The sequence below is a fragment of the Hydra vulgaris genome, chromosome 01, assembly GCF_038396675.1.
Source record: "Hydra vulgaris chromosome 01, alternate assembly HydraT2T_AEP".
Classification (NCBI taxonomy): Eukaryota; Metazoa; Cnidaria; class Hydrozoa; order Anthoathecata; family Hydridae; genus Hydra; species Hydra vulgaris.
Genome location: NC_088920.1, coordinates 44,566,037 through 44,580,000, shown reverse-complemented (window position 1 = coordinate 44,580,000; position 13,964 = coordinate 44,566,037). Strand labels below are relative to the sequence as shown.

The following is a 13,964-nucleotide window of genomic DNA, read 5'->3' as shown; positions in this document are numbered from 1 at the left end:
CTCACGAAAAATCAAAAACATTACCTGCAAATATCGAAAACATTACCTGCAAAATTTCGAAAAGTATAGGTATATTATATAAAGCAAGAAGCATGCTAAATAAACATATTTTAACTCAACTATACCACTCATTCATTCATTGCCACATAAACTATGCGAATGCGGCTTGGGGTAGTGTTAATAAAAGTAAATTAGAGCCTCTTCGTCGCCAACAGAAACATGTTGTACCTCTTATTAATTTTAAGGACCGTTTTTCCCATGCTAAACCTCTTTTTATTGAAATGAATATTTTAAATATATTTAAACTAAATATTTTTAATGTACTGTGTTTTATGTTTGAATTCTATTTATTTGATTGTCATCTTTTTTTTGAACAAAACATCTAAATTAGAGGACAATAAGAAAAGTCGGACAAAATCATTAAACAGCAAAATAGATTTATTACAGGATAAAAAATTTCTTATACGTAAAAGAGCAAAACATTTACCATTAGCTTTACGGCATAACTGTTTAATGTGTTCTTTACTTGTTATACCAAGTAGTTTTACCTTATCGGAGACTAAAACCCTTATATTACCTATTTTTAGCGATAGATTTTTTGTGTTTTTTAAATGGGAACTTATCTGGGTTAGCAACCATCAAGTTTAACTGAAACCAATTGAAGATATTGGTTGCTTCTTTTTGCAAACAAAATATTATTTCCTCATACTATAATCGAAAGCATAAATAGTGTTATCATCAGCAAAATTACAAAGTTCCTTATCTTTAATAAATAAAAATAAATCATTTATAAAGATATTGAAAAAAATAGGTCCTGGGATTGATCCTTAAGGCACTCCAGATAATGTCTACCCAATTTGAGGCAGAAGACCCTATTTTTACCCTTTGTTTACAGCCACAAATATAGGATAGCAATCTGTTAAGACTTTCTTTCAAAAAACCATAGGCGTCATATTTAGCTATTAACCAAAGCGAAAAACCATAGACATCTAATTTAGCAATTAGTAAGTCATGCGGGATATAGTCGTATGCTTTCGAGAGTTCTATTAATATTTGATCCAACAACACCTTCATCATTAGTACAATCATGCCACTTATTAAGTAATGAAAAAAGGTCTTTTTAAGTAACGAATAAAATTTAAATAAAAAAATTCTTTTTTATTCAAATTTTATTGATAAAAATTGTAAAACAAGAGCGTTGTAAAATGTTTATAAATGACGAATAAATGTTAAAAAAAAAAAAATAAGGGCATGCTGAGTACTATAACCTTTTCGGAAACCACTCTAGACTCAATAAATATCAAGATTTGTTCATATAAAATAGTTTCAAAAACTTTAGAAAGGGCTGGTAAAATTCTAATTGGACGGTAATTCGACTTATCAGTTGGTTCATTCTTCTTAAAACATGGTATAACATCAGCCATTTTTAGAAATGACGGGAATTTACCATCATGAATACTTTTATTTAAGCAACCTGTAAAACTGCCCCTAAAGTGAACAATATAAGTATTTAACATAAAAGTTGGTATATCACCTCTAGTTTTTTCTTTTATTCATAGACCCTATAATTTTTGTTATATTATCAGGTGTGATTTGACGGAACTGAGAACTATTGGTATACGTACTAAATTTTTTCTTTATGTTTATTATACTGGGATGATCAATATACTTTTTGATAGCTGCATCAAGAAGATCTATAAAGCAAAAAAATAAAGACGAATGTATGAAGTCTGTACTACCAGATGACACTGCAACATTTATGAAATAGTTATTAAAAATATTAGTCAATAAAGAGTTGTCAAAGATGATGTTACCGTTTTAAACTAAAGTGATACACTCGTAAGAGTTACCTGATTTATCTGAAAAGGAAAGGTTTAGTTAACTTCCAGAGAGATATATCTGAAATCGAGAGAGTGTTAAATTGCCTAAAATAATTTTTTTTTAGTTTACAGTTTAATTTTACTACCCTATTTCTTTGTTTTTTGTACATTAGCGCCGAAATATCAGATTTATCACTAAGGAACTTTTTATATAATGTATAGCGGAGCATAACTGCTTTTCGTAAGTCTTTAGTTATAAAAGGTTTATTATTACCTCTAAGTATTTTAGACTTAAGAGGGGCATAGAAATTTAGAATTTTTCTAAATATTTCATTAAAAGTAACTATGTTATAACAAGAATTTAAGTTTTTATGGACTGTTGTTGCAAATCATCTGCTTGAAAAATTTTAAACGATCTATATATTAGTTTTTTTGGTATTAACTTTCAAAACGTAGATCTTAACATGTCCATATTAGTTGATGATGATCACTCACACCCGTACAATAGATATTCGAATGTTGAAAGCACAACTTTCTATTAGTGAGTATAAGATCTATACATAAAGGTTTATTAGCCGATTTAAAACAATTTGGGTGTTTAATTAAATTAATGCATTGATAAAGATGAAGTAATTCCTTCATTATTTTATCCGAAGGTTGCATACTAAAATCACCAATGAGAATATAATCTATATATGGTTGTAAATAAAAGTCCAGCACTCCTTTTAGGTGATTGAAGAAATAGTCAAAATTCTGATTTGGGGGTTTATAAACAGCAATTACTAGTCATTTCCGCATTCTTAGTTTAATTTCAAAAGTGATAATTTGAATGTCATTAGAAAAATTCTTTTTTGTTAACCTTTTATAAAAAATATTATCATTGATGTACACAAGAATGGCTCCGCTATATTGAGAATTATCCAGGCAATAGGGGGTTTTTTGACCTGAATATAAGAACCGATTAGTTGGAAAGGAGTCATTTAGGTTAGTTTCACCAATGATAAGAACATCAAAAGTTTTGTTTATAAAGGTAGTAATATCTGAAAAATTATAACGGGTCGAAATTATATTTATAAAAATTAGACTGACATTTTTCGGATATTTGGTCCTTAATTTAGCCAAATCAGAATTTAGACTAAGATCTTCATTAATACTTGGTAAGTAAGTTTGGTGATCTAAAATCACATGTAAAATTCTATCAAATAGACTTCAGATATGCAATAAAGTTCATGGCTAATATACCAGATCCTTGCGTATTAAGGTGGAGACCACGTAGCCCCAGGTGTTCATTAGAAAAATTTGAGTTATCAATAATATTATAATTACTCAGTTTTAATTTATTGGATAAACGTTTCGTGGTAAGTTTTTTCTTTTGCATTATCAAATCAACAAGTTGGTGTAGATAAGATCATTGAGCAAGTTGGGTACAATTTCAAAATAAAGGAAACAAGATCTTTTAGTATTTCCAAGCTAGTTTTAGACAAATATAATTTAGCAGATCACGTTGTTTGTATAGAACAATTATTAAAACTTATAGAGTTAGATTCAAACAATCAAAATGTTAGTTGTTTCACTTCATAAAATTTGGCGGTTCACTTGATATAAGTTGGAGGATCGCGTTCTTTTTTGGTAGAGCAATCATTAAAACTTATAAAGTTTGATCTAAACAATCAAAAGTATTAAGCGGATTACTTGATATAAATTGACTGATCACTTGGTATAAATTAGCGGATCACGTTGTTTTTTGGTATCACAATCATTAAAACTAGCAGTAAGCAAACCGTAATACGGTTTATTAAAAATTAAATCATCAATAACAATAAAAATACATTATTAACTTGATATATAATCTAAAAAATAAAATGAAATACAAATTTATCTATAAGTAATATTTTATGTTTGATCATAACAGCAATGGCATTGCTAATAATTAGCGACATAAAAAACTGCATTAAGTCTATTAAATTCTTTTTAATATCTGTCACAACACAGCAGGTACCAGAAAAGGAAAGTCAAGTTAAGCCTGCCAATACCTAAAAAAAGAAATGAAAATAAAATTTACAATTTTCAATTACTAAAGTGTTATTTGCACTTTATTGTTAGTAGAAGAATTAGGATAATAACAGCCTAGTTCTATCAACACAAAACACAGTAACAATACCGCATATAATAAGGTATTTGTAAGGACACATTAATGTGTCTCCAGAATAATTGACAAAGAAAAGATTATAAAATGGCTTGACAACACAACGTAATAACACTGGCAAATAACATCATAACTTAATAAGTGGCCTGGTTCTTAAGAATACGAAAACGAATAAGTAAAAAACCAAGAACAAACAAACATTTATTAAAACTACTCTATTTAGACAAATTAAATTAAACAAAAAACAACATTAATTCTTTTTGAAAGCTAAGAAAAACATTTCAGCTCAAATTTGCTCGCAGACCTTGCTTGTAAAACCACATGAGTGAGAAAAGCATTTAGAAAAGCCTAGAAACTACTTAAAAATTACAAATGCAACAAAAAACCTTGTTTTTATTTTCTAAAAAAGATCAAAAATAGGTAACAGCATTACAGAAATGTCAATGTCAATAAAATAATAATTGACATAATAAAATAAGCAAAGTTTGAAATAATTGCATTTAATGTATACTGAATTATAATAATTTAGTACTTCTTGAGACTTTTTTTTTCTTTAATAAATAAATTTAAAAGTAGTGATAAACAATTTTATGATAAAGTATTGATATAACTCATAAAAAATTGTTAGGCCTCATCCATACCTCCCTATTTACTTTCTTAAAAGTTAAAGATAAGCTCAATAAAAACAAAACTGCTAGAAGAAGGCCATAAATAAAGATAAAAGCTAATACAAACAAAATATAAACAATTTAAAAAAAGTAAAAAGAGTGATTCTTTCTACTTTTTATCTAATAAAAATGTAATATACAATTTGCTAAACTATTTTCTATACTTACTTTTCTATAATATGATCTTAATATTGCTATTATAATTTATCTAATATTTCTACTAATAAATAATAGTTAAATTCCAAAAAGTAAAAAGTTTTAACTTGCATAGCTCTCTCTTGCTCAAAAGACCGAGTGCATTTTGAGAACGCGCTTTTCAAGATCAGAAAAGCCTAGTAACTAATTATAACTACTTTAAAAACGAAAGTGAAATGACACTAACACTATTAAATTACAATATTCATATTAAGACTTGTAGAGTTTGATTCAAACAATCAAGATATTAGGCAGGTCATTTAATAAAATTTGGCAGATCACCTGATATAAATTGGTGGATTACTTGATATAATTGGCGGATCACGTTGTTTTTTGGTAGGACAATCATTAAAACTTATAGAGTTTGATTCAAACAATCAAGATATTAGGCAATAAATAAAACCCGAAATTTGAGTTAGATGCTCTACCATGACGCAGAATATCCCCTGAGCTTGTATTAAAACCTTGATCTCTTGCTTTAAAAGCAAGCGCTTCAACTACTCTTCACAATATGCTTTAACTACTCTCCACAATATGCTTCAACTACTCTCCACAATATGCTCCAACTACTCTCCACAATATTCTTATAGCTGCCATTAAGATAAAATTGTATACAAACAAGTACTTATTTGAATTAAAATGTATACAAAACAACAGTTTATTTAAATTAAAATGTCAACAAAAATAATGTTTATTTGTAATAGAATGTATACAATCAAAATTCTTTATCCAATTACAACCTTACACTATTTACATACTCTTTTTGGTCCATGTTATATACCCTTTGCTCGTTTTCCACTCAATTTTTAGATGTTTTTCTAAGAGTAATTGCTGTTTAAACAACTTTATAACTTTCACAAAAAACGTTGTTGATAAGATGGTTTTTTATTTTTATTTTTTTAATTGTTTGAATACATTGACTTATTGTTTGAAATTGTCTCACTGCAGCTATGAAGTTATAAACATAAATAATAGTCTAAAGATGGATGATGATTTTAGATAGATTTAAAAAACCAAGCAAGTTTCATAAGGACTTAAAATTAATTTTAAAAACAGCTATAAAATTGTTGGCTACAAAATGCTCAAAAAGTTGGAATAATTTCTTAAACAGCTTTTTAGTTTAATGAATTAATCAGAAATGTGAAACTATTTATAATTTATAATTATAAAACAACCTGTAACATCAAGAACATAGGTATAGAACAATTTAACTTGGATGGGGCTCAAATTTTTTGGTGGGAGTTGAAAAACTATAATAAGAGATAAAAAGTCTTTTTAATAAGCATAAAAAATCAATTTATTTTTCCAATTAAAATGTGTTTATACATATGGAGTTGAGTCGTGGCTAGGCTACCCCACACATCCTAATTAGAAACGTCCCAGCGAATTTAAGGGGCCCATCTGCATATTTTGAGACTATTTTGCAAGTTTGAGGAGCTTTGTTTTTTTTTTTAATTTTTTTGTTTTTACTTATCGAAAAATTTTCAAATTTTGGGACCTAATTATATGGGGTTTTTTTTTTTTTTTGGGGGGGGGGGAAGGCTTCAACCCACTATCCACTGCAATGATATGGAGGCACCACCAAATGATATGGAGGCACGCTTAACAAACTCATCGATTAAAGAATTAAGAAAAAATTACATGTCGGGACAATATCGAGTTGGCAATTTAAAAGAGCAAGATAATTCAAAAGATATCGTAGAAATCAAAAAAGTCTTATTCCTACCAAGTTAATAAAAAGAGTGCTAACATGTTCAAAATATGACATAAATATTAAAATTTTACAAACTCGGAATCCTTAGAATTAATTGAAAAAGGATATTATCTGGTCCAAAAATACGCTAAAAACTGATTCAAAATTATTTAGTAGAATACTTATGAACTTGGCATGATCCACTAATATATATAGCATTCCCTAATTGTCATAATCATCTTTGTAAAAAGCCTCAACAAACCCCAAATCCAAGCACTTACCAATAATAAATTTCTTGACATTTGCTAAAAGTTCAGTAATCTCAGTAGGTTCGAACTTGGTTGCTAATCCCGTTATAAAATAATCCAGAGATGCATAGTAAAGCTTTCAGTAGTAGTCCTCTGGAGTCAGAGCAAATTGAATCCTGAAAATTTGTTTTGTCTTTGACCAATATGAATTACATATAAGTTCGTATAAACGTATTTTAGAAAATATTCAAATTGGTAAATTCTTGGCACACCTGAAACAGAAAAATGGGCAGAAAATCAATATCGCAAATGGCAAACAGTCAGCCTATATAAACATAACAAAATATGTCAACAAGAAATAGCAAGATTATGCAGTGTTTTACTTTGCTGTGTCCAATCAACGCATATACATTTTACAATTGTCTTTTAGCAGCAAAATAAGTTCATTATAATATATAAGAATGTAAAATGTACAGTGGCGACAACATAAATAGCACACTTTCATGACCAGTTGGTTTTAGTTTTTGATGCCAACTTTTTTGTATTTATAGCAATTGCTGTTATCAACAATGTTAATCTTTTTAACGGAAATACTAATTTGACATTTATAGCTGTCAAAATTGCTTGTTTTGAGCATTTAAGCGGTCGCGTTTACCGTTTTGCGGTCATTTTAAATAGCACACATTTACTTTGTATTTAAAAAAACTTAAATTTTTTTATTATCATTCTATTCAGTATTTAAAGGATATTCTTGTAACTCATTTAGCAACAAAAAAAAAAGTTCATTATCTATCAACTATGGGACGAGGTAAACATGGAACAGATGTCTTTCGAGGACAAGTACAGGCATTTCGAGATCTAGGGTTGAATAATTCTGAAATAGCTCGAAAACTGAGTTGTTCTCGTAAGAAAGTTATCAATGCTATTAATTTATTTAACGATACTGGTTCATTAAGCAACAAAAAACGCAAGTCTCGCAAACGAAAGACAACCCCCAGAGAAGACGCAGCCATCGTCCGTATCGCTAAGCTGAATCCTTTTGTTGGCGCACCAAAAATTAAAGAACAAATTGCTCAAAATTTAAAACTCGATCTGTCTGTCAGCACTGTTAAAAGTTGTTTACGCGAAAATAAGTTATTTGGAAGGGTTGTCCGAAAAAACCATTGGTCCAAAATGTAATCTCGTCAGCCGTTTGAAGTTTGCAAAAAAGCAAGTACACAAGTATTTAAGTTTTTGGCAAAATGTGCTTTGGACTGACGAATGTAAGTTTAATTGCTTTGGATCCGAAGGAAAACAATTTGTTCTTCGTTCCCAAAACCAAGACTCTTAAGACCGTAAAACATGGTGGTGGCAATGTGATAGTTTGGGGCAGTTTTTCATGATTGGTGTGGGCCCGTTGTATAGAATTCAAGGGACAATTGATTAACACATGTACAAAAAAATACACGAAAACGTCTTGTTGCCATATGCCGAGGAAAATCTTCCTTTGGTTTGGAAATTTCAAGAAGACAATGACCCTAAGCACACCGCCAAAAGTGTTAAAATGTGGTTTAACGCTAAGGAGATTGATGTATTGGAGTGGCCCGCACAGTCACCAGACTTAAATCCGATTAAATATTTGTGGGAGAAAGTTGACAGAAACATAAACCGGTCAACTACAACAAATTTAGACCAACTTTGGATAGAAACAAAGGCTGCTTGGGATGCCATTACGCCTAAACGATGCCAAAAAATGATCTCGTTAATGGGCTGTCGTTGTCAAGCAATTATTGACTCAAAAGGATACCCCACTAAATATTAATTTACCTCTAATAAAGTTTTCTAAACTATTTATACAAAAAACCTCCATGATTTTGATGGCAAAAGAACGAAATGATAATTTTGTACAGGGTGTGCTATTTAAATTGCCCCCTTATTCTGTACTTCTAAATCATTTATATGATTGTAATTTTTTAACTAAGTTACTTTCTTTTCTTACTAAGTTATGTTATCTTCTAAAACTAATATTTTATCAGGCTGAAAGAGTTCAGATCTCAAAAACTAAGATCTCTGGAAAATATATCATTACATATTGAACATCAATCTGTGCTATTTATTTTGTCGCCACTGTATATACTAGTGTAAGATTATATGTATTAGTGTATTAGTATGTAATTACTGTATGTATTAGTGTAAGATTTTATGATATATATATATTTATTTATTTACTGGTATTCTTACATATAATCTTACGCTAGTGTATGCATTTTACATTCTTATATATTTTAATAAACTTATTTTTCTGCTAAGACAATTTCAAATAGTTTAGTATATATAAAAATTTCTAGGACAAATGTACTCTTTTTTTTTAAATTGATTTTTACTAAAATATTTCAAGGGAGCATAGATACCCTCGCTATCAAGTATAATTTAAACAGAAAAAGCCAATAAAAACAATACAAAAACAAAAACAATTTAACACAAAAGTTTTTTTTGATTCAATTATCGAATTGTAGGTTTCCCTATGATATATTATATAAACTAGATGTCTTACTTTTTCTTTTTTTTTCAATACCTTCAATTCCAACGAGGCTGCATGCAATCACTACTAGAATTACTGGAAGAGAATGATAAAATTTATAAAGCAAAATAACGATTAAGAGACGACTTAAAATATTGCAAATTATATGAATTAGGAAACAAGATAAAGGAAGCTAGTTCCAAAGGATTGATGTTCAGGGAAAAAACTAGACAAATAAGAATTTTTGGAGCACTTAGGAACAGTCACAGTAAAAAGATTAGACTTTGGCGTTAGACAAAGTCTAATCTTTTTACTAGATGGTTTTTAGCGATAGTAAACAGATTTCTGTTTTCTGGAGAACTGTTCTGCGGATTGATATGAAAGTAGTAGTTACGATTGGAAATTGCAGCAGCACAATGAGAGGAAAACCATGGAGAAGAGTGTAGCTTGACTTGAAATCGTTGAGAGGGAATAAAGGATTCCATGCCAGCCTGAATCCAGAAAGTTACATAAGAAGCGCATTTATCATCAGGAAGACAAAAGATTTCTATCCAAGTGCCATCACGAAAAAAATTACGGAATGAGTCCCAGTCTGCTTTCAGGTGTAAGAGGTATTATGATAAGGGGATTCTGATGATGAAGAAGAATGAGATAATGGTTTTTAGAGAGATCAAACCGTGATCAGAGGCACCTAAGGGTGAATGTGGGAAATCTGAGCACTAATTAGATCAGAAATAAAACATATGTTTAATTGAGAAGGTAAATGATTTGAATTGTCTGAAATGCGAGTTAGAAAGTTGGCTATTTGTGTAAGAGATTTAGAAAGGCAAAAGTTGTGGGCCTTTACGCCGAGTCACTAACTCTAGAGCCAAGTCATTCAGTGTAATGGGCATTAAATTTACCAACAACAACGATGTTGGCCAAAGGAGAAAGAGAAAGGGCTTGGTCAGAAATAACATCAAAAAGAGTACATAACTTAGATCCGAAAAGTGAAGCCGTTTTTGCCCTTTTTACAAATGGCGGGTTAAACTTTTAAACAGATATTATTAAAAAAAATTTTTTTTAAATGAAGTAAATATATTTTAAGTATAAATACTATTTATTTAAAAGTGTTAAAAGGAAATTAAGATACTTGTAAAATAAAAATTTATGTTTTCTAAACTCATTTCCGATTAGAAAAAGATTGTTTTGAATAGAAAAGTGAAATGACAGAAGCATTTTTAAGAATTATAATACTTTTTAACAAACCTAGGCTTTTAAAAAAAATTTTTGAAGTATTTTTTAACTCTTAAAATGTATTTTTGAATTATCTTTTTTTTGGGAACTTTTGATTCTCTTAACTTGCATTTTTAACTTTTATTTCACACTTCGGCTTCAGCTACTGTCCTTTTTACAAATGGCGGACTATATTTATAAACAGAAAAAGTGGCTTTATTTTTTGTCCAATAAAATCCCGCAAGTTAGACATCTGGTTTATATAATATATCATTGTAAGTTTCCAAAAGGAAACTCGTAAACTCTGCATTCAAGTTTGTACACACCTGGATAACAATTTATAGGAAGAGGAAGTTTATTTTTTGATGTAAGAATATGCAATAAATTTTTTGGTAATTTAAAAACTGGTGTGTAACCTGCTTTTTGAAAAATTTTCTTAACTTTTGGCTAATTTTTGGAATTCACGATAAAAATACAGTATTTTTTTGATAAAATCGTTAAATTTTGAATTTTGAGTCAATGTTTTGTTTTTTATTACTTAAATTTTCTTTTAGTGGTTTTTATAATGTTTTTCATGTTTGTCTTTTTATAACCATTTTCTACAAAAATATCAATATTTTTCTTAACTGTTATTTCATAAATGCCTTATGAATAAATCCTTTAAAAACTTTATTTATAACTTTTTGAATCTTGGCATGAGTTAGGTTTGATTTGGACTTTAGTTATGTCATCTTTACGGTTTTACGGACTTTAAAATTGTACGTACCAGTTTTATCGTTAATAATAGTTATGTCAAGAAAGTTTAGCTGGTTATTTTCATTTCCATGATGTACTGTATACTTCTATGTTGGTTATAAAGTAATACTAAAAAGTTTCAGTAGAGTTAAAACAAGAATGGGATTGATATATCTTTTAAATAACTTTACATGAATATTATTGGAAACCGCATGTGCAATAGCATGGAAATGTAAAAAAAAAAATCCACAAATACGACCATTAGTCCTAAACCGTCGAGAATCTTCAAGTTTAAAAATGTTGTGTTCATATAAAAAATAACAATGTAGAAGACATTTTTCTAAAAGTATTTTTGCTTCATCAAAGGTAAATTTTGATGTAAAACTAGGATCCTTTCCTAATCTCTTAATAAGGAAAATTATTGCTTTCTTTATCCATCAGTCTCACTGATGGATATAAATTAATAATATCAAAAGACACTTAAAATTGGTCTTATATCTTGTCAATATTTCATGATTTAGTTATGCTTATAAATTATTAGGAGTTTTTTTTATTGTGTATTGTTTTTATTGAGGGTGGCTGTATTATATCAGCTAAAATTTTGACAATTTGTATGTAGCCGTTTCTATGATGTTAAAGATAACTCGCATCGGTTAGTTTTTTTTAGGCTTGTGGACTTATATGACTCCATACAAATAAGGTGGTATAGCATCACTCGGGTAAAGATCTTTATATTTTTTCACCGTAAATCACCTGCTTTATTTAGTTTTTTGAGTGTGTTTAAACTTTACAAATGACTCGGGGAATCGGATCGTAGTTTAGTTTTTTTGTTTTGTCTCCTTTAGGAAGGACATTTAGGAAATATCAAAATTAATTCGCACTAGTCCAGGTTTTTGTCAAACAGATATATCTTATAAATATATATTACTACTTTTCTTCATCTCACATAGATCTTTATATTGTTCTTTATCTAAGTTACTTTTTATAGTCTTAGCAATTTTTAAAATTCTCAAAATATTTTGTCTTAATTTAACTCCAGCTTTTTTCATGTTATACCGTAATCTTAGAGCAGATGATTCAATAATTATTAAGATATCTAAATGAGGCATGTTTTTTGGATTAGGCAGAAATTTTTTGGATTGAGATCAATTAGTTTTTTATAATGTATTGGAATATCAGAATTAGCTGAATTAAATGTTACATCTTTAAATTTTTGAATTGATTATATTAAATTTTTAAATTGATTATATAATTAAATTAAATATTTAACTATGGATGTAACCAATCAATCAACATATTTCGATAAAATGTTTTACAATCGAGATTATTTACAAAAAGTTAAAAACAAATCTAAGGTAAATATCATGAAATAATATTAATAATACAAATAATAATGGTAATAATAATGATGATAAATTAACAGTTATAAAAATAATAAAAAAACTTTATAATAATAAACCAATATCAACTTTAAAACAACAACTGAATATAATGCACAGACAGGAAAGTTACAAATAGTTATATACTGAAAAAATGTAACAACCATGTAACTAAAATAACTATTGCAAAAAAAGTTTAATAAATATAATAGTCTTAATATCGTAATATTATAATAAAGGCAAATATTCAAATACACACACACACACACACACACACACACACACACACACACACACACACACACACACACACACACACACACAAACATTGAGTCACGAAAAGTATAGAGTGATAATATTAATAAATGGATATTCAGATAAAAAAGGAAATCTTATCATAATACTCAGTAAACACATATCGTCCCCTCAATCACATATCGTCCCCTCAATCTTATCATAATAAAAACAATATAAGTCTATATCTATAAAAACTATATATAATATAATACTATAAATAACTATTAAAATAATATGTCTATATCTAGAAAAATAAAATAAATATAAAAGAAAAGAAAAGAAAATATAAAAATAGGCATAAAATAAAAATAAAAAAAATATAAAAGAAAAATATATAAAAATAAATATTAAATAAAAAATATATATATAAAAAATAATATAAAAATAAATATAAAAATATTACTAAGAACAATAAATAATTAGAAAAATTTATAAGATTGCTATAAATATTTCTTAATATATAATATATAAGTCTTTAAATCACCAAAAAAGTTACATCATATATTTACAAAAAAATTGACATCAACATCAAACTCCTCTTCCAACATCAACATCAAACTCCTCTTCCAATAAATTTTTATCCAGGTGTGTAAAAATTTGAATGCTTCTGCAATAAATATTATATCGGTGCAACAAAATTAAAAATCTTATCTCGTATTTACCAACATCAAAAAATACATACGAAGGAAAACGGGATAATTCAGGGGAACATTCAAAAAATTTTGCATGGAAGAATAAAAATACTCTAAAAGTAGAGAGGTCAATAATTTTAACAGGAAAGTAAAAGAGGTACTTGAAATGCAAAGTCATGAATGAGCACCTTCAGACGGAGGTATGAATCAGGATGAGGGATGTTGCAGCACGATTTCTATTTGGAAACCTACCCTTACAAAAAAAAACCTGTGAACTATCGCTGGAAGTTTGCTGAAAATCTAAAGGACCACTGAAAGTTCACGGAGTTTGCTGGGTTTTTGGCAAAATTTACTGGAAACGACAGATAACGCTGAAAGTTCATAGGACTTCTAATGAAAACTTCACTGGGTTTCCAATAATCTAAAACTTCGCTGG

General features: G+C 28.5%; 1 protein-coding gene across 1 annotated transcript in view; it reads right to left on the bottom strand.

Moving 5' to 3' along the window:
* LOC100202565 (pre-mRNA-splicing factor ATP-dependent RNA helicase DHX16) overlaps positions 1-11,365 on the bottom strand; it is a 50,312-nt gene extending 38,947 nt beyond the window's left edge. Inside the window, exon 1 of the mRNA XM_065788302.1 lies at positions 11,351-11,365. The gene's annotated coding sequence lies outside the window, so the exon portion shown is untranslated. The remainder of the gene's footprint in view (positions 1-11,350) is intronic.
* Between the last annotated feature and the right edge of the window lie 2,599 nt (positions 11,366-13,964).